We start from the raw sequence: 21,528 nt of genomic DNA on the forward strand, positions 1-21,528 counted from the left end.
ACATATGCTGCCATGCTCCCTGCCAACATATCTGAATATGATGTGGGAGTGTAATTAAATTTAATTATTTGACTGTCACCTCCCTTTTAATTATCTCTCCCAAAATTAGATTTTTTTTGGATTGAGCATGGAGACTAATTCAGTAAAGACCAGATGAATTTAGTTGTGAAGATGGTCATTGTAATGTAAAATATAATAACCTAGTTGCAAAGATGATTTGATTTATTATTGTCACGTATTTTTTTTAAGTTTATTTATTGGTGTCACAAGTAAGCTCACATTAACACTACTGCAATGAAGTTACTGTGAAAATCCTCTAGTCACCACACTCCAGCACCTGTTCAGGTACACAGAGGGAGAATTTACCATGGCCAATGCACCAAACCAGCAGGTCTTTCAGACTGTGGGAGGAAACCGGAGCACCCGGAGGGGACCTACGCAGACACAGGGAGAATGTGCAGACTCCTCACAGACAGTGATGCAAGCTGGGAATTGAACCCAGGTCCCTGGCACTGTGAGGCAGCAGTGCTAACCACTGTGCCACCCCTTTTGGGAAGCAGTGAAAAGTATTGTTTCTTGTGCACTATACAGTCTAAGTATACCATTCATAGAGTACATAGGGGAGAAGGAAAGGAGAGAGTGCAGAATGTGTTACAGTCAAAGCAAGGGTGCAGAGAAAGATCAGCTTAATATATGGTAGGTCCATTTGAAAATCTGATAGCAGTGAGGAAGAAGCTGTCGCTGAGTCAGATGGTGTTCTCAGACTTTTGTATCTTTTTCCTAATGGAAGAAGGTGGAAGAAAGTATGTCTCGGGCTAAATGTGGTTTATTTTGGGTTCACACACATTTCCAGATCCTTTTAATTAACTGCAATCACTACTTCAAAAGTAAAATACCACAGATGCTAGATATTGGAAAGAAAATACTGTGGATACATGGCAGGTCCAGCAACCTTGTGGAGGCTGTTTAGGATCTGTGACCTTTTCAATCAGAATCAATAAGTGAGACATTAACTCTGTTTCTCGCTCCATAGTTGATGCCAGATCTGTTGCGTGTTCTCCTTATTTTTGGCCTTTGTTTGAATTTAATGCTTGTTGAATCTGCAAGATTCCCATTATTGGATTCATGTTTTAATCTCTCCAATTACATATTGGCCCTTATCACAAAACCAACACAGCTCTTACCAAAATCATAAATGACATCCTCAGTGACTGACAAAGATAAAGAATCCCTTGTCATTCTTCTCCGGCCTGTTGGCAGCCTTATACATGGTGGATCACGTTGTCTATTCATGTCTCTATCCCATTGTCTAGGTGGATGGGACTATGCCCACCTGGTTCCATTCTTATTTAGCTAATCATAAGCAGAGAATTACCTGGAATACCTTAATTTCCCAATCCTGCACTGTCATGCATTCCCCAAGGATCAATTCTTGAATGCTATGTATTTCTCATCTACATGCTGACTCAGCAACATCATCCACAAGCAGTTTCTAAATATATGTTTATGAAACCCAACTCCACCCCTCAAATCCTCCACCTTCTCTAATTGCTCAGACTACAGGTGGGATTTTCCAGCCGCACTCACCCCAAAACCAGAAAATCCTGCCGAGGTCAATGGACCTTTGCATGATCCACCCTACACCTAAGATTCCTGTCTCTGGCGGGACGTGAAAATTCCAGTCTACTTGTCTAATGTCAAGCATTGGGTGAGAAGAAGTTTCCTGCAATTAAATATTGGATAGGCTGATCCCATTGTCTTTGGATTCCACCATAAACTCCATTTCCTAAGCACTGACTCCATCCTTCTCTCTGGCAACTGTCTGAATCTGAACCAGAATATTCACAAGGAAGGGAGAAAGAAGCCATTAGCAGATATCATTATGAACTGGAGTGTTCCCTGAGTTGCAGTTACAAAGCAGAAATTGTGAATGGAGCCTGTGCTCTGAATAAAAAGTCTATACTCATGAGCAATTAAAATTGTCAGATCTGCCAGGTATAGCTAGTGCAAAAGATTGGCAGTGGAATTTTCACACGAAGAGAGATCTTCGGAATTCTAAGTGCCAGATTGGGAAACTGAGGAGAGTCAAAGTGAATCCTTGAGAGTTGTGGCACACCTTGAGCTTGGTCTCAGGAGAAGTGAAAGAACCCTCGAGATCCTGGGTTATCGAGGGAAACTCTGGGGTGGAATTAAAAATAGAATAGGAATAGTCAGTTAAGATTCTCAGCTGAAGAATAAGGGTTTATGAAATATAGTGTTAAATTAGAAGTATTTGCTTTGCGTATATTTGACCATGAGATGAGCTTGTGACTATTTATCTGCTCCAAATTGAGAGCACTTCTCACCCTGCCTCAGTTCATCTACTGTTGAAACCCCATTTCGAGCATTGACTATTCAAATGAGCTCTTGGTTGGCCAAAAATGAAATCAAGCTTGATTTCATTCAAAATTCTAATGTCCTGTCCTAAATCACAGCAAGTCCTGTTCAGTTATCAGACCCATGCTTGTTGACTTATGTTGCTTCTGGTTAGGCCTCAGTTTTAAAAATATCATCCTTGTTTTGAAACCCCTCTATGGGCTCACTGTTCCCTATCTTTGTAATTCCCTCCAGCTGCACAACTTTCCAAGATATCTGCATTCTTCAAGTTCTTCATTCTTGAGTATTCCTGACTTTAATCATTCCATCATTAGTGACCGTGCCTTCAGATGCTCCTGCCCTTAGCTCTGGAATTCCCTCCCTAAACATCTTCATGTCTCTATCTCGCATTCCTTCTTTAAGCCATTCCTTATGGCCAAGTCACATAGGCAATACTACAGAGCAATGTCTTATGTGGCCTGGTGTCATGTTTTATAATGTCCCCGTGAAACACTTTGGAAAGTTCTATTATGCAAAAGATGTTTTATAAATTCAAATTGTTGTTGAAGTAAAAGCTCAGATTGCTCCTGTTTTTTAACTTGAATGTTCTAATACACATACAGCAAGGAAAAATGAGCTAAAACCAACAATAACAACTTCAATACTTACATTCATGCTATGAATATTATTTTTTCTTGCATTTGAATACTATTAACTGTCTAAAATGTTATAACACACGGAATAAGTGCAAGAACCAGGGCATGGATGCAAGGACAGATGTTAGCTTGTGATGCAGTTTTCGTGATCTCCTGTTGTGAAAATCTATTATGAAATTAAATATATGTTGTAGGAATACAACATGTAGCTTTTTAAGGGAGGAAGGGGCTTGCAAAACTGGCAAACACCCCTGAAGTAACTAATGTTCAAAAGATGGCCTGCGTTTACTTAACAAGGTCAGAGTTGAAATTAGGAAAACACTGAACAAAGCTTGATCCTTGGTAGAGGCACGATGTCTATGGTTGTCTTCGTAAGGGGTTTAAATTATTCATGTGGGTTCCAGATCAAAGAAAGCTTTGAAAACAAAGGATAAACAAGGAGGTGTCTTAAAAATTGTGTATACTTTTTATATCGAAGAACAAGTTTTGGCATTCAAGTTACTTTGTTGAAATCCCTGTCTGGGACATCGTAGTGTGTCACATTGCTGTGGAAATTGGTTGCAAGGAGTTTTTTTTTGTTTTAGGTTTGTCTATGTGCTTTCTCACAGGAACAGTGAGGCAGCTTGGCTAAACTATTGGAAGAAATTGGTTTGGCAATTGAATTCTCAGAGAGAGAGAGGGAGCGCTGGAAGTCTAAGTGGCCGACTAGCGAACTGAATTCCTGAGAGCTGTGGCACATCTCGGTTAAGTCCCAGGAGAAGTAAATGGACCCTCAAGATCTTGGACATTATAGGGGAACTCTTGGATAGAACTAAATGTGAAGTGATCTGTTCAGATTTTCAGGTGAGTGAAAAAGAATTTGTAAAATATGTGTTAAACTCATGGTACTTGCTTTGTTCAATTCTTGTAAATTAAAATTTGAAATTTTGTTGCATGATTCTTTCAGTGAACAACTGGGAGTTCAAATTTATTTTTAAAGGTAATGATTTCCCTCAAGATCAGAAGACTTCAAATTGAATTGATGCAATGTTGAAAGGAAATAAATTGCTCCTATATTGTTTTATTTACTTGTTTGGACTGATAACCAATAGGAAGCAATGCTATTGTATCCATAAGTTAACAACGTGAATACCTTTATTTTTAAACAATGAAGACCAAATAAAAGTTAAATACTTCACTTTCTGACCAATTATCTTCAATAAATTGGACTGAGAATTAAATCTCAAAGTGAGAAGTGTTAATAAGATCCTAGTCATTTGGTGAAGCCAATGCCAAGACTTAACACTGTTCTTTGCTGACAGAGTTTATTGACTTTGTTCAGTCTCGCAACTCTCCCAACAGACCCAGTGCCCCAGCTGTCCCCTATTTATATGTTCTCCAAGTACTTAATTAAACAATGCTCTTCAGCTGTGTATCCTAACAATTTAATTAAAGTACCATTAACCTTGCTATTTTAGCTGGTAGACTGATATAATCCTTTGTCCTTGGAACAGGCTGGATATTATCTTTTAGAAGTTAGATTTATTTTCTGCTCCAACATGCATGGAGGTCTGTCAATAAGTTTAACAATCTCTGAATAAAACTACTGGGAGAGAAATTTGGAAAAGTACATTTTCTGTTTGCCCAGTACTGAATGCACAACTTTCCTCTTGATGATACCCGAGTAAATCCAGAGAGGGTAGACGTGGGGACTTAGTGATTCCCAAGTGTCAGAGGCTACTGGAGTTTATCAGCCAAAATGACACTGTCAACCAATGAAGTAAACTGATAACCTTCCTGTTGTACGTTGTATCCATCAAAACATTGGCATGTATAGTTAACTAGAGAGACAAGAAGAATCCTAGCCATCACTTACTGATCTACCCCCTCCAGTTTCCATTAGTGAGCCTAGCTGGCTAGTCAATCAATAGTGTCAATCAATTGTGGGCTGAAGGGCCTGTTTGTGCTGTAATGTTCTATGTCTGTCTGTCTAACGTGTAAACAAAAAACACTAGTGCCGTAAGAACTGCAGGAAGCGCTTTCCTTCTCGAGGAACCTAGACTGTGGTCTTAATTACCAACGATGCTCATATTCCTTCAGAGAGCAAATAAAATTAATATCCTCTTGGATCATAGATTGGACCTAGTGATTAACCATGCACCCTGATGCCTAGTAACACATGGAGTTATAACAACAAGCTCCTGTAATTCAAATGCAGCAATTGAAAAGGTCAGTCACAGAAAATGACGCCTTCATTCTGTGGTTTATTTTATCCTAGCGAAATAAGGCTTCTCCTTTTTCCTCAAGTATTGAATTATCATAGAGTGGTTGCAGCACCATGGACGCCATTCAGCCCATCTGTAGGGTAACCAGGGACTGGCTATAAATGTTGGCCTAGCCAGTGATACCCACATCCTATAAATGAATAAAAACGTTTACGCTTGCATTCTGTGGAAGCAATTCAGCAAGTCCCCCCTCCCTGCCCTTTCCTTGGAGGCCTACAAATTTTTTTCTCTTTCATCTAGTTCCCTTTTGAGAGTCAGAACTGGATCAGCCTCCACCCTGCACTCAGTCAGTGCATCTCAGAGTCTAACCACTTGCTACGTAAAAAACGTGTTTTCTCCCATGCCACCATTGGCTCTGTGCCAATCAATACCCTCTGGTTTTTGACCCTTCTGCCAGTGGAAACAGTTTAATGCTATTTTTTCTGTCTAGACCCCCTCATGATTTGTTTCTATCAAACATATTCTCAACTTCCTTTTGTCTGAGGAGAATAACTCTAGCTTCTCCAACCTATTGAGGTGACTGAAGTCCCTCATTTTGGAACGCATTCTCAGAAATATTTTCTGCAGCCTCTCTAAAGTATTCCTAAAGTGCGGTGCCCAGAATTTGGCACAATACTCTAAACCAGCGTTTTTTTTCAAGGTTTATCATAACTTCTCGTGTACTGTATGTCTCTATTTAGAATATTTATAAATAGAATATTTTTCTATTTATAAAGCCTGGGATTCCCAGCCTTTTTAACTACTTTCTCAACTGACCTGTCATCTTTAACAATTTATGCACAAATACCCCAGATCTTTCTCCTCCTGTACCCTCTTTGGAATTGTACCTTTTAGCTTCTATTGCTCTCCTTGTTTTTGCCACCAAATGTACCACACCACACTTCTCTGCATTAAATTTCTTCTACCACGGATCTGCTCAATCCACCAGCCTATCTTACTCCTCAACATAGTTCACAATTCTTCCAGATTTTGTGTCATCTGCAGATTTTAAAATTGTGCCCTTGTAAACCCAAGTCTAGTTCATTAATATTAAGAAAAGCAGTATTACAAATGAAAGATATATATCTAATCTGGGCCTTGTATGCAAACTCCCCCTCTGGGCACTTGATAGGTGTTACTCACCAGGACTAAGAGGTGAGTTAATGATTTAATAATATATAATTATGTTTTGTTTTACATAACTCACTTCATTCCATCTTATACTCACAAGTCCCAAAAATTGAAGGTGAACCATTTATGAAACAAATATAATCCACCAACAGTAAATGAAATGTTTTAATATTTAGGACAGTATTAAATTTTGTGTAATAAAAGCAGAAAATGCTGAATAAATTCAGAAAATCTGTGAAGAAAGAGTTAATGCTTGGATCTAAATGAATTCTGCAGAAGGATCATTTAGATCTAAAATGTTAATTCTGTTCCTCTCCACAAATGTTGCCAGATCTGCTGAGATTATCCAACATTTTCTGTTTTTATTTCAGATTTCCAGCATCCGCAGTATCTTGCTTTTATTTAATTTTCACGTTTCTGATTCATGGTTTAGCGCTGTCTAATAAAAAATTCACCACTACATTCTTTAATGTTATATTATACATGTATTTTAGTTACATTTAAACTCCTCACTTTTTACAGGAAATGCATGGTTCTGTTCAAGTCCTTCCACTGATACATCCATTTAATTAAGAACATCATACCGACACCCCAGCTGAGTTTGGGAATGGACCATGTGAATATAATGGGTGCACATTTGTAACTTTACAGTTCATATGGGCTACTATAATATGGTATAATTACAACATGACCTTGAAATTGACTTTTATCATCAATTTATAGATCAGTATCAAGAAATACAAGGAAATATTAGATAATTTTTAATGTAGGAAAAAATTAATTTGGGGTAACTTCAGTCATAGAATGAAGTCTTGTACACCTGTTACAATATACAAAGTTTCTACAGAGTTTTCTAGATTAGCCTGGATAGAGAAAGTAACAGCAGAACACTTATACTGTATAATTTTGGATATATAGGTAATCTCAACCTGAAACATAACTATTTCTCTGCATGTATGCTGTCTGGCCTGCTGAGTATTTCCAGCATTTCAACAAATACTTCCAGCATTTGCAGCATTTTGTAAACTATACTTTGTTTGGTTGCCACTGTAAAACAAGTGAGACTTTGCTTAAAGGTCCCAGTCTAACAGTGAACTATGCAAACATTTAATGTCGAAAGTATGTACAGACTGATCCTACAAATTTGATTCCCAAATGAGTTAGATGATTAAGACTGTCAGGAGGGTGCATTGCACTGGAGATCCGTGTCCTTGGGATTAGGGAATGATGCGAAATATCAGCTAGTATTTCCATTTCAGACTGTCATCCACCTCCACCCCCCCACCCCCCCCCCCCCCCCCCCCCCCACACACACACACACACACACACACAGAGGACAGTATGCACATGGGGTGAAAACAAGGTCAGATTCAGCTGTAACTCTTGTTGTAAGATGTTCTGTGCAGTTCAAGAACTTCTGAACATCGTATAGTATAACAGTAAGTGTTTTTTTAACTACTATGTGGGTTAGCTCAGTTTGCTGGACTGCTGGTTTATGACCCAGAGTGGGGCCAATAATGTGGGTTCAATTCCTGGACTAGCTGAGGTTGCTCATGAAGGCCTGAGGTGAAGTGATTCTGAGCTGAAATCACCACCAGCCTATGGCCATCTTGGACAATGGTGACTTTACCTTTCCCTCTTAAGGTCTAAATTAGGAGTTGTCTCCATGCCTGTCTCAATAAACATCTCTGTCCAGTACAAGACAGTCTTTGAAACTCAGGTCATGCATTCCTTTACATCACAATGTGGATGGTACTGTACCCAGTCCTATACTAACCCTTTCTATGTCAGATACCCTCACCATAATGGAATAGTACCTACCAAACTCGCTATTAAAAATTACACAGGAGAAGGAGGACCATCCAGTTAAGAGAGGCAGCGGAAAACTGTCAGCGCTGCTGGAACTGCACCCAGAATGAGCCAGCAACTTCGGGGGAAGTGGGAAATCAGGAAATGAAAACACGGGTTATATCACAGCAGGTCACACATGTTTTTAAATAATTCAGAAGAATGCAGTATGTCTGACCTTTTTAAATTTATATCCCCCAGTTATTTCCTCTTCTGTGTCATTCAGCTAACTCCCACTGAGGGCCCTGCTTGTGCAAACATAATGTGGATGTGCCAGCGTTGGACTGGGGTAAACACAGTAAAAAGTCTGACAACACCAGGTTTTAGTCCAACCGATTTATTTGATTGTAAACTCACAAGCTTTCGAGGGGACTCCCTCTTCGTCAGGTGACTCTCCATTCACCTGATGAAGAGGAAGTCCCCTCGAAAGCTTGTGAGTTTACAATCAAATAAATCGGTTGGACTAAAACCTGGTGTTGTCAGACTTTTTACTGTGCAAACATAACTCAAACATAAAAGATGAGCCATGTTCTCATATTGAAAAGCCAGTTTGTAACTTAGCAGAGGTTTGGCACAAAACCCCTCCCTCAGTCTCCTGGGCAATAAAGTGAGTGAGAAAAAAAACTATAAGGGACATTTATAATTGCCCTGGGTTGGAGTTCCAGTGTGTGCAGTAAGGGCGGTGGGTGAAAGTTTGAATCCTCATGCTGCTCCAGGTTTTGGCTGGAAACATGGCCAGGGAGGCATGGTAAATTTTGTAAGCTCTGGGGGAAGTGGGGGAGAGGGGGATCATTCTTACCCACCGCTCATGGTTTCCGGGGGATACAGAATAACGTTGCGGGGGGGGGAGGGGTGGGAGGTGGCTACGACTGAGCCATTCTCATCTGTTCAAGCGCACACATTTCCCAGCAGGGTTCAGTAGAGAGCAATCAGAACAGGAAGTTGAGAAGTTATCCAGGAGGGCTGAGGCCATGTGCATTACCCACGCTGAAAGCTGTTCAATCAGCACAAGCTCCCCAGCCAGCCTCTGGATAAACTTAATGAGGCGGCTGCAGCTTCACTGTGGAGGATACAAAACTCTGAGGCAAAGTTTCCCTCTAACCGCTCCTGCCTGTCTTTTAAAAGTCAGCGTTAGCAGAGACAAGTTGTTGGAGGGGTGATCTTATCCTCTGTATTTTTTTTATTTAAATGGAGTAACAGGGCCTTAAAAAAACTCAGCCATTGATTTTAAAACGTTGATTCTGTAGTTCCACAGTGCAGCAGGAAGCTGAGTCGATCATATTACACATAGCCAATTCGGGGAAGAGGGTGTGGAGGTGCGGTGATTCTGTCCAATCGTCTTGAGCAGTTGGCTGATGTGTAATGATGGGCTGATGTGGTGTTATTGTTTAAAAGGGGCAGGCTTTCAGTTAAAAGGGCCTGGCCTCTGTGTGTGTGTGTGTGTGTGTGTGTTACACAAACCAGTGCTGCAGAGTTGTGAACTGCAGTTTATTCTCGGTCATTGATCTCAAAACAGGATCCTGAGGGGTTATTAAAAGTCAATCCTGACACTGTCTAGCATTTGGGATTCTGCTAAAACAATTTTCAGCACAAAAACCGACCTTCTTTTACAAACTTGTGTGAATTAGTAAATGAATGTTCAATACTTGTAGGTTTAGATATAACCAAGTAAAGAAAATTAATTTCATAATGTGAGTTTCTCGATGTCTCCCAAAGGAGATATTTGGAGGGGGGTGAGTCTATATAATCCGTACTACTGTATTCCTACACTACCACAGTTTGACGCCAAGCATGTTATTTTAGGAACATGAAAGCATTGCACATTTTAACATCAAGAGGATTTAATGGAAGTTCAGCTTGGTAGTTTCCAAAAATATCAAATGAGAAGCACAATTTCCACCTCATCTTCCCATTTTTCCTGGTCCTGCCCTGAATCTGGTTGGGATATAGTTGCAATGGGGACTGACAATTCTTTGAGACCTTATCCACAGGTGAACGACTACACATCCTTTGCGTGTGTCACAGAATCATAGAGGCATTGTGACACAAAGAGGTCATTCGGCCCATTGGCTCCATACCAGCTCTCGGTAGAGCAATCCAGCTCTTTCCCCATAGCCCTGCAAATTTATTTCCTTCAAGCGTCTACATTTTCCAAACCTATCAAGTACAACAGCTGAGCCTGATCCACTTCTCACTTGGCATTCACACACAGTGGCTGTTGGGCTAACAGGGCTCTTGCCCACTGTTTGGAGAACAGGCAGGGAACGCCGTCATTTTCCAAGGGGAATGCCTGACTGAATCAAATACCCTTCAGGCATTCAAGTGACAATTGTTAGACCTGCCACATGAATGAGATTCCTTGTGGTGAAAGACCTGCCCACTGAGAGCTGCTGGCCAACCAGCACAGCCATCACAAGTCCAGGATCATTGTGGTACCGCTAGACCAAAGGCAGGATGGAGATTGTGGAAGTGGAGATCAGAGATAGGGATGTTCAAGCGCCTGAAGCCTGGTTCCTCGATCAGACACAGAATGCCTGCCTACAAGGGACCTCTGGGACCTCCATCAAGCGCTTCCCAGCAAATCTAACAGGTTTTTCTGATCAATCTTTTCAGGGCATAGGGAAGCCATGTGACCACCATAAATACAGTAAAAAGTCTGACAACACCAGGTTTTAGTCCAACCTATTTATTTGATAATATACTCACAAGCTTTCGAGGGGACTGCCTCTTCGTCAGGTGAATGGAGAGTTCTGGCCTCAGACAGAGCATATAAAGCACAGACAGTTTAGAGATTACTGATTAAAATGCGAATCCTTACACCTAACCTGCTGTTCAAGACCTGAAGTGGCTGATAATGTGAGTGGAAGGAGCACTGATCACAGTTTAAAGAGATGTGTATTGTCTCCAGACAGTACAGTAAGTGAGGTTTTGCAAACCCAGGCAAGTCACGGGGGTTACAGATAGTGCGACATGAACCCAAGATCCCTGTTGAGACCGTCCTCATGTATGCGGAACTTGGCTATCAGTCTCTGTTCAGCGACTCTGCGCTGTCGTGTGTCGTGAAGGCCGCCTTGGAGAATGCTTACCCGAAGGTCAGAGGCTGAATGCCCATGACCACTGAAGTGTTCGCCAACAGGAAGGGAACAGTCTTGCCTGGTGACTGTCGAGCGATGTTCATTCATCCGTTGTCGTAGCGTCTGCATGGTCTCCCCAATGTACCATGCTTCGGGACATCCTTTCTTGCAGCGTATCAGGTAGACAATGTTGGCCGAGTTGCAAGAGTATTTACCATGTACCTGGTGGATGGTATTCTCACGTGTGATGATGGTATCCGTGTCGATGATCCGGCATGTCTTGCAGAGGTTGCTGTGACAGGGTTGTGTGGTATTGTGGTCACTGTTCTCCTGAAGGCTGGGTAGTTTGCTGCGAACAATGGTCTGTTTGAGGTTGTGTGGTTGTCTGAAAGCAAGAAGTGGGGGTGTGGGGATAGCCCTGGCGAGATGTTCGTCTTCATCAATGATATGTTGAAGACTCCGGAGAAGATGTCGTAGCTTCTCCGCTCCAGGGAAGTACTGGACGACGAAGGGTACTCTGTCCACTGTGTCCTGTGTTTGCCTTCTGAGGAGATCGGTGCGGTTTTTCGCTGTGGCGCATCGGAACTGCCGATCTATGAGTCGAGCACCATATCCTGTTCTTACGAGGGCATCTTTCAGGGTCTGGAGGCGTCTGTCACGATCCTCCTCATCTGAGCAAATCCTGTGTATACGGAGGGCTTGTCCATAGGGAATAGCTTCTTTAACATGTTTAGGGTGGAAACTGGAGAAGTGGAGCATTGTGAGATTGTCTGTGGGCTTGCGGTACAGTGAGGTACTGTACCGCAAGCCCACAGACAATCTCACAATGCTCCACTTCTCCAGTTTCCACCCTAAACATGTTAAAGAAGCTATTCCCTATGGACAAGCCCTCCGTATCCACAGGATTTGCTCAGATGAGGAGGATCGTGACAGACGCCTCCAGACCCTGAAAGATGCCCTCGTAAGAACAGGATATGGTGCTCGACTCATAGATCGGCAGTTCTGATGCGCCACAGCGAAAAACCGCACCGATCTCCTCAGAAGGCAAACACAGGACACAGTGGACAGAGTACCCTTCGTCGTCCAGTACTTCCCCGGAGCGGAGAAGCTACGACATCTTCTCCGGAGTCTTCAACATATCATTGATGAAGACGAACATCTCGCCAGGGCTATCCCCACACCCCCACTTCTTGCTTTCAGACAACCACACAACCTCAAACAGACCATTGTTCGCAGCAAACTACCCAGCCTTCAGGAGAACAGTGACCACAATACCACACAACCCTGTCACAGCAACCTCTGCAAGACATGCCGGATCATCGACACGGATACCATCATCACACGTGAGAATACCATCCACCAGGTACATGGTAAATACTCTTGCAACTCGGCCAACATTGTCTACCTGATACGTTGCAAGGAAGGATGTCCCGAAGCATGGTACATTGGGGAGACCATGCAGACGCTACGACAACGGATGAATGAACATCGCTCGACAGTCACCAGGCAAGACTGTTCCCTTCCTGTTGGCGAACACTTCAGTGGTCACGGGCATTCAGCCTCTGACCTTCGGGTAAGCATTCTCCAAGGCGGCCTTCACGACACACGACAGCGCAGAGTCGCTGAACAGAGACTGATAGCCAAGTTCCGCATACATGAGGACGGTCTCAACAGGGATCTTGGGTTTGTGTTGCACTATCTGTAACCCCCGTGACTTGCCTGGGTTTGCAAAACCTCACTTACTGTACTGTCTGGAGACAATACACATCTCTTTAAACTGTGATCAGTGCTCCTTCCACTCACATTATCAGCCACTTCAGGTCTTGAACAGCAGGTTAGGTGTAAGGATTCGCATTTTAATCAGTAATCTCTAAACTGTCTGTGCTTTATATGCTCTGTCTGAGGCCAGAACTCTCCATTCACCTGACGAAGAGGCAGTCCCCTCGAAAGCTTGTGCGTATATTATCAAATAAATAGGTTGGACTAAAACCTGGTGTTGTCAGACTTTTTACTGTGTTTACGCCAGTCCAACGCCGGCATACCCACATCATGACCACCATAAATAGCAGTGGGCTCATGGAGGATGGATAATGGGTCTAATTGACATCCTGCATCTAGTAATCTCCTTTCACCCTCCAAATTAACTTGGGAGGGGGAAGGGGTTGGTTTGCTGCTGCTGGGAGACTGATGTGTTTTCCCCATGATCAAATGGGTCAGGCTACCATATTTCCCAGAGTATGTTGCGGACAGAACGGATCTTCCAGTGTGGGTGGCCCTTGCCATAGGGAGGGGGTGAGGGGTTGGGGTGGGCCACACAGCCCCTCCCTCAACTCTCAGGCAAGCCTGCCAGGTCTCACCCCCTGGCTAAATACCTGCAGTGTCAGGACGAGTCTCCTATAGGGCTATGGAGTGACCAGGACCTTCCCCGTCCCAAGCTAATTGGGGGTGGGAAGTGACAGGAAGGTGATGAAGTCTCCACCTTCTCACCCAATTATACAGGTCTCTGTGTCTCCCAGCCTGCTCCTGGTAGAGGGAATTAAATTCCACCTGATATGTTTTATATTGGGATTCATTTCTCTAAGAATACATCATACACTAGTGCACCTAGATCTCCAGCTTCTTGTCTTTCTGTACGTAGCAGGACATTTGAGCAATTCCTTTGCTTAAAGTGCATCAAAATGTTGGGAATGTGGGCATTCCTTCCCTTTCAAAAATGACCATCCTACGTTGGCTGTAGACGAACTTGAAGCAAGGATGCAAGGATATATCATTCAGTGGCCTTCCATTTGACGATCATTTACAATGATCAAATGAAAGTATTTTATGAAATTACTATCACTGCATTGCTGTTTGTGGGAGTTTGCTGTGTGCAAATTGGCTACTGCATTTCCTACATTACAACAGTGACCATACTTCAAGAGAATTCATTTGTCGTCCTTTGGGATGTCCTGAGATCATTGAGAGGAGCCAAACAAATGCACATCTTCAAGAAATGAAAACCCTTCAAGGTGAAGAAAACCATTTTTCTGAATTGATCAAGAATAGTTCCGTACTTCCCCAATTGATTATTAAATGATTCCCAATATTTTTGTTCCATTCAGAAATCTATTTCAAATGTTGATCACCTCTCTGCTGGTATTCCTAGAGGTACATCTACTGGCTTGAACCTGTTACCCTTCCTGTGGTAAGAAGTCTCACAATACCAAATTAAAGTCCAACAGGTTTATTTGGTAGCACAAGCTTTTGGAGTGTTACTCCTTCAGGTGAAACACTCTGAAAGTCTGTGCTATCAAATAAACCTGGTATTGTGAGATTTCTTTCTGTTCTTACCCCAGTCCAACACCAACATTTCCACGTGGCAGAGGGCAGGAGTGATTAAATGACAGAAGAGGCAGGGCTAAAGGGACTGACACCTAGAAAAGTAACAAAATAAAAGATGGATCCAAAGAGATGTAAATAGTTACAGCAAGAAAGCAGAAGAAGAGGCTAGCATGGAAACTGTGGCAGAGAAAGAGGATGCATGTGGCTGGGGGATATGTCAAAAGAATGATAGGAAGCCCCCAGAGTATGGCCTATTCCTCCAGTCTTGTGCCCAATATATCTCGGTATTTGACACACAGAATCATGGGCTGGACTCCCCGCCACTGCTGCCAGTGAGGATGGTGAATTGGACACTCAGCCAAATCTCAGTTAATGTATCGGGATGGGAGAATCTCACCTGCGTGTGAGGTTGGAGAATCCAACCCATGGAATGGTACCAGCACAGAAGGAGGCCATTCAGCCTGTTGTGTTCACACTGGCTCTCTGCAACTTACCTGGTCCCACTTCTCTGCCTTTTTCATATAGCTTTGCAATTTCCTTTTTTTCAGATAATTAACCAATTCCCCATTGAAGGCCATGATTCTCAGGCAGCGCATTCACGATCCTAACACAAGGTAGAGAAAAATGTTATGCCCAATGATACTCATGACATGATGAGAAATTTTTAATTAGACAGTTTTCATGCTTGGTTGTTTTATTCTTTTGAGTCAACTAAATTTCATGAAATGTAAATTTTAGGTTAACAGTGGAATTTTCTCACCATAAACAAGTGTTTCACTGTGTTCACAAGGTCAGCTGTGTTACGAAATATCTTTCACAAATATTTAATATTGCTGGGAAATGATGTGCATATTTTAGATGCTGCAAAGAATAATGAGTTATGAAAGGCCTTTTTAAAATCAAGGTCAGTGATAGAAAAGTCATGATTAGTTTGAAGGAATACATTGTAGTCTTTTACCCTCCTCTTCATGTACACTTTAAAGGTCACTTATTCAGATCATGTAATTTCAGTTGTACAGAAAGATTAATTAAAATCAAAAACCTGATATGACTTTCAATTGAAACTGTCATTATTGGTAACTAACTATGAACCAACATATGCATTTGCTTAAAAGACTTAAATGAATATAAAAGAAATTAATATCTGCCTGCCATCTATAGTTAGTTAAGTTCATTAAGTAAAAATCACCATGCTGCTGTTTTGCAGGCTCATTTCATAAAATCATAGAATCCCTACAGTGCAGAAGGAGGCTATTTGGCCCATTGAATCTGCACCGACCACAATCTCACCCAGTGCCTATCCTCATAACCCCATGCATTTACCCTAGCTAGCCCTCCAACACTAGGGGGCAATTTAGCAAGGCCAATCCACCTAACCCGCATGTCTTTGGAGTGTGGGAGGAAACCGGAGCACCTGGAGGAAACCCATGCAGACACGGGGAGAACATGCAAGCTCCACACAGACAACGACCCAAGCTGAGATTCAAACCCAGGACCCTGGTGCTGTGAGGCAGCAATGCTAACCATGTGCTCTAATTCATAGGGATCTTTCACTTTGCCTCAGATATGATGTATAATTATATTTAAATGCATTGGCAATATGTTGCACAAACTTTCCTCCTAACATTACAACAATATAGATTGAATGAATTATTGCTGTATTCTTCATTTTTAAAAAAAACCCATTAAAATATGCAAGTTATTTATGTTGTAGAATGTAAGGCACTTGTTAAAATGCCCCATCACAGACTTATGAGCAAAGTTAGATCTCATGGAATAAAACACTAGCAACATGGATGCAAAACTGGCTCAGTGGCAGGACAGTAAAAAGTCTGACAACACCAGGTTTTAGTTCAACCGATTTATTTGATAATAAACTCACAAGCTTTCGGGTTAGCCCCTTCGTCAGGTGAATGGAGAGTTCTGGCCTCAGACAGAGCATATAAAGCACAGACAGTTTAGAGATTACTGATTAGAATGCGAATCTTTACACCTAACCTGCTGTTCAAGTCCTGAAGTGGCTGACAACGTGTGTGGAAGAAGCACTGATCACAGGTTAAAGAGATGTGTATTGTCTCCAGACAGTACAGTAAGTGAGGTTTTGCAAACCCAGGCAAGTCACGGGGGTTACAGATAGTGCAACACAAACCCAAGATCCCTGTTGAGACCGTCCTCATGTATGCGGAACTTGGCTATCTGTCTCTGTTCAGCGACTCTGCGCTGTCGTGTGTCGTGAAGGCCGCCTTGGAGAATGCTTACCCGAAGGTCAGAGGCTGAATGCCTGTGACCACTGAAGTGTTCGCCAAGGAAGGGAACAGTCTTGCCTGGTGACTGTCGAGCGATGTTCATTCATCCGTTGTCGTAGCGTCTGCATGGTCTCCCCAATGTACCATGCTTCGGGACATCCTTTCTTGCAACGTATCAGGTAGACAATGTTGGCCGAGTTGCAAGAGTATTTACCGTGTACCTGGTGGATGGTATTCTCACGTGTGATGATGGTATCCATGTCGATGATCCGGCATGTCTTGCAGAGGTTGCTGTGGCAGGGTTGTGTGGTATTGCGGTCACTGTTCTCCTGAAGGCTGGGTAGTTTGCTGCGAACAATGGTCTGTTTGAGGTTGCGTGGTTGTCTGAAGGCAAGAAGTGGGTCAGTGGCAGGAAGCAGTATTGCTTAATGGCTCTTTTGCGGACTGGAAGAAGGATTATAGTGGAATTTCCCAGGGGTCATTTTAGGACCATTCCTTTTTCTATCATTTTTTAAAGAATATAATTCCTGTTATACAAGATATATAGGGTGTACAGGGCACAATTTCGAATCTTGCAAGTATTGTGAACTGGGAGGAGATACTGTATAACTTCAAAAGAACTTTGATGGATTGGTGCAATGGGTAGACAAGTGGCAGATGAAATTTAATGCAAGGAAGTGTGAAGCGATTCATTCCAGTAGAAAGAATGCGAAAACAGTATAAACTAAAGCATACAATTTCTAAAGCATATTCATTCTATAATTCTAAACTTATCATAAAAGGGGGCATAGAAGTAGAGAGACCTGGGTATATGTGTGCATAAATCATTGAAGGTGGCAGGACAAGTTGATAGTGTGGTTAATAAAGCATACAGCACCCTGGGCTGCTTTGGCCTCAACTGAAGTGTGTTTCCCAACCAGAAGCTATGGATGAACAGGAATATCCTCTGCTTGCTGAAGTCCAGGTCGAAGGTGCTCAAGTCAGGTGACCCCCGACCTATACAGGAAATCCAGATATGATCTGTGGAGATCCATCAGACATTCCAAAAGACAGTACTGGAGCAAGCTAGAGTCCCAGGCTAGCTACACAGACTCACATCGACTGTACAAAGGTCTGTAAGACATAACAGGCTAACAGATGAAGGCGTATAAAATTGCTGGCACCAGTGCAGCTCTCCGCAATGAGCTCAATGCATCTTATGTCCATTTTGAACAAGAGGATAGCGAGAGAACATCTTCCACCCCAGAAGCCTCGGATGAAACCATATCAAAGGTCACCATCGCAGATATCAGAGCAGCCTTCTCAAAAGTCAACCCATGGAATGCGACTGCCCAGATGGCATACCCGGATGAGTACACGGATCCTGCACGGACCAGCTGGCAGGGGTATTTGCAGACATCTTTAATCTCTCTTTATTACCAATCTAAGGTCCATAGGAACATAGGAAAGAGGAGCAGGAGTAGGCCATCTAGCCCTTCAAGCCTGCCCCGCCATTCAATAAGATCATGGCTGATCTGAAGTGGCTCAGTTCCACTTTCCCGCTTGCTCCCCATAACCCTTAATTCCCTTGCCTACCAAAAACCTTTCTACCCGTGTCTTAAATATATTTAGCGAGGTAGCCTCCACCACTTCAGCAGGCAGAGAATTCCAGAGATTCACCACCCTTTGAGTGAAGAAGTTCCTCCTCAACTCCATTCTAAACTGTCCCCCCCCTTATCTTGAGGCTGTGCCCTCTAGTCCTGCTGTCCTTTCTGAGCAGGAAGAATCTCTCTACCTCTACCCTATCTATCCCCTTCACCATCTTATACGTCTCTATAAGATCCCCCCTCATCCTTCTGAACTCCAACAAGTACAAACCCAGTCTATTCAGCCTCTCTTCATAGTTCAACCCCCTAATGTGTTAAAAAGGCAAGAAAATAACTATTTTTTCTTTTCTAAAGGTACCCAACCCTTTGAAAACTAGTGGCGTTTGCTAACAAATAAACCTGTTGAACTTTAACCTGGTGTTGTGAGACTTGTTACTGAAATGATGAGTGCAGAAGGTTTTCAGTGTAAAAATTTCCCAGATGCTAACATGAGCTCCAAGTTCAGAGGGACAATTAAGAAGAGCATTACTATATAATCACAAATAACTGACCAGATTCATTTATTTCAATCCGAGAACCATTTGTTACTTTGTCCACGAGTCGAATGAAGCTTGCTTCAAAATCTATAAACAAAAGAGAAGGCAGTCATTCCAAGTCCAAAGATGTGCGGGTTACTTCGATTGGCCGGGCTAAAATTGCCCCTTAGTATCCTGGGATGCTTAGGCTAGAGGGATTAGCAGGTAAAATACGTAGGGATATGGGGGTAGAGCCTGGGTGGGATTGTGGTCGGTGCAGACTCGATGGGCTGAAGGGCCTCCTTTTGCACTGTAGGGTTCTATGATCTATGAAGATATCTAGACAATAAAACACAAGTTGGCAATTTAATTTTAAAAATCAGAAGTTTTTTTTAATTTGAATCCTTTCTTGTCAAAAGGTTGTTTGCATCACACTTTGGTGCTCTTTACACAGTGTACATAGCGCTGTAAACAGGCAACTTTGTTTGCTCGGCCTGCTCCCAATGCACACAGTACAAAGATGTGCATGTTTAAACTCTTGCACAAGCTGTTATTTACCAGCTTCTGGCTGTCAGTGAAATTTTGACCAGGTAGGAGACTACACAAGCCAACTTGTTTGATCAGTAAAAACTCAAATACAGATCATGCCATTTCTTTCTTAAAAAAAAAGAGACAGACCTGATGCCACTATTTTCAATGGCACCTGGCAAAGCCAGAACACAGTTTCTTGGAAGCTCTCTAATACCAATACCATCCAACGTCAGAAATCTTACACTGTATATTTTCAGGCTGGTCCAGTGTTAAAATTCCCAACACCCCAGCCACAAAAATGCACTGTGAATCCAACATTAGATTCTGGCTGAAATGATGAGAGCCATAATGTGGAGACTTGATTACCTGTAAAGACTCACATTCCAACCATTATTTTGTGAATTGAGTTTGTGTCTTTACATGCCCTGTTTGTGAACTGAAATCCCACTCCTCTGAGGAAGGAGCAGGGCTTTGAAAACTAGTGGCTTTTGCTAACAAATAAACCTGTTGGACTTTAACCTGGTGTTGTGAGACTTCTTACTGAAATGATGAGTGCAGAAGGTTTTCACTCAAACCTGCGCAGACATGCAACAAGTCAAGTGCTTGTAAAAAAAATCTGTCTTAAGGTGGTTTATTTGGCACCAACATGCTGTAAGAATACATTTACGCAAACAGGTTTTAATGTTCCACCAATGCTTTGAATGATACTATGCCAGAAGAAATTCCCCAAATATCATAACCAGCTTTTCATCCTGGCAATATACAGTTCAAAATGTCCCCAGACACTTTGTAAACAGTTTCAGGCAGCAGGCAAGGTCATCAGCTATCTTTATTTGTTGGGATGCTGGTACGTTATTTCTATTGCTATATATATTAATGAAGAATTTACCACAATAACTGTTTTTTCTCAAAGAACGAAAACAGCAGCTATTTATTCATATGCATGTCCCACAAAAAACAATGAGATGACCAGATAATCTTTTTGTCATATTAGTTTAGAATTGACCCACCAAGACATCCCCTGATCTTCCTCAAAACAGTAGTGGTATCTTTTAGTTTCACCTTTGGGCCAGAGGGGACCTTACTTTAAATGCATTATCAAAAAGTTGGTACCTCTGGCAATGCAGCACCCCTCAGTAAAGTACTGGAAGATCAGCCTTGATCATGTGCTCAAGTGAGATGGAATCCAGAACGTTAGACGCCAAAATAAGAGTTATACCACTGGGCCATGGCTGATATTTATGTTGACACCATCCTTTAGTAATCAGAAAAGAGAGATTTGACAGATGCTATGATTGGGAACGTACTGTTTGGTGGAAACCGAGTCAATACTAATATTTAAGATGCAATTAGATAAACAATTAGAAATGGAAATAAAATCATGGGCTTTGAGGAAAGAGCAAGAACGTGGGATAGATTTGACAGCTATTTCAAAAGAACCACCACAGGCACAAATGGGTTGAACAATCACATCAGAAATGCTATGGGTAAGCCATTAGAGGACATGAGGAGCGCTATTATGGTCCCTATCTGCTTCAAGAATCATCCCGGTAACAAAGGCCAGGCAGCATGTCTTAATGACTATCGTCCAGTCATTCATTATTGTGATGTGCTTTGAAAGATTAGTCATGGCACAAATCTCTTCTGGCTTCCCAGATTGCCTGGATCCACTACAGTTTGCCTACCACCACAACAGGCCCACAGCAGATGCTATCTCCCTGACCCTACACTCAACCCTGGAACATCTAGATAACAAAGACACCCATGTCAGACTCCCATTTATTAACTACAGCTCAGCCTTCAACACCATTATTCCTACAAAACCCATCTCCAAACTCCATGGCGTGGGGCTTGGCTCCTCCCTCTGTGACTTGATCCAAGACTTCCTAACCGATAGGTCACAATCAGTAAGGATAGGCAACAACCTCCTCTATAATTATCGTCAACACTAGTGCTCCACAAGGCTGTGTCCTCAACCCCTTACTATACTCCTTATACACCTATGACAGTGTGGCCAAGTTC

General features: G+C 42.3%; 1 protein-coding gene and 1 long non-coding RNA gene across 3 annotated transcripts in view; one reads left to right on the top strand and one right to left on the bottom strand.

Moving 5' to 3' along the window:
* Positions 1-21,528, top strand: part of LOC145356288 (uncharacterized) — a 36,940-nt gene that overhangs the window by 776 nt on the left and 14,636 nt on the right. The window contains exons 2-3 of one of the 2 annotated variants that reach the window (XR_013889111.1): positions 3,620-3,854; positions 15,177-15,242. This is a non-coding gene — a long non-coding RNA (uncharacterized LOC145356288). The remainder of the gene's footprint in view (positions 1-3,619; positions 3,855-15,176; positions 15,243-21,528) is intronic. The other variant, XR_013889110.1, reaches the window with a different exon arrangement.
* The window catches only part of ccdc57 (coiled-coil domain containing 57), a 206,771-nt gene continuing 204,163 nt past the window's right edge, over positions 18,921-21,528 (bottom strand). The window contains exon 21 of the transcript XR_013889108.1: positions 18,921-19,083. The gene's annotated coding sequence lies outside the window, so the exon portion shown is untranslated. The remainder of the gene's footprint in view (positions 19,084-21,528) is intronic.

Source organism: Carcharhinus amblyrhynchos, chromosome 21 (assembly GCF_965287045.1).
Source record: "Carcharhinus amblyrhynchos chromosome 21, sCarAmb.v2.hapA, whole genome shotgun sequence".
NCBI classification, from domain to species: Eukaryota; Metazoa; Chordata; class Chondrichthyes; order Carcharhiniformes; family Carcharhinidae; genus Carcharhinus; species Carcharhinus amblyrhynchos.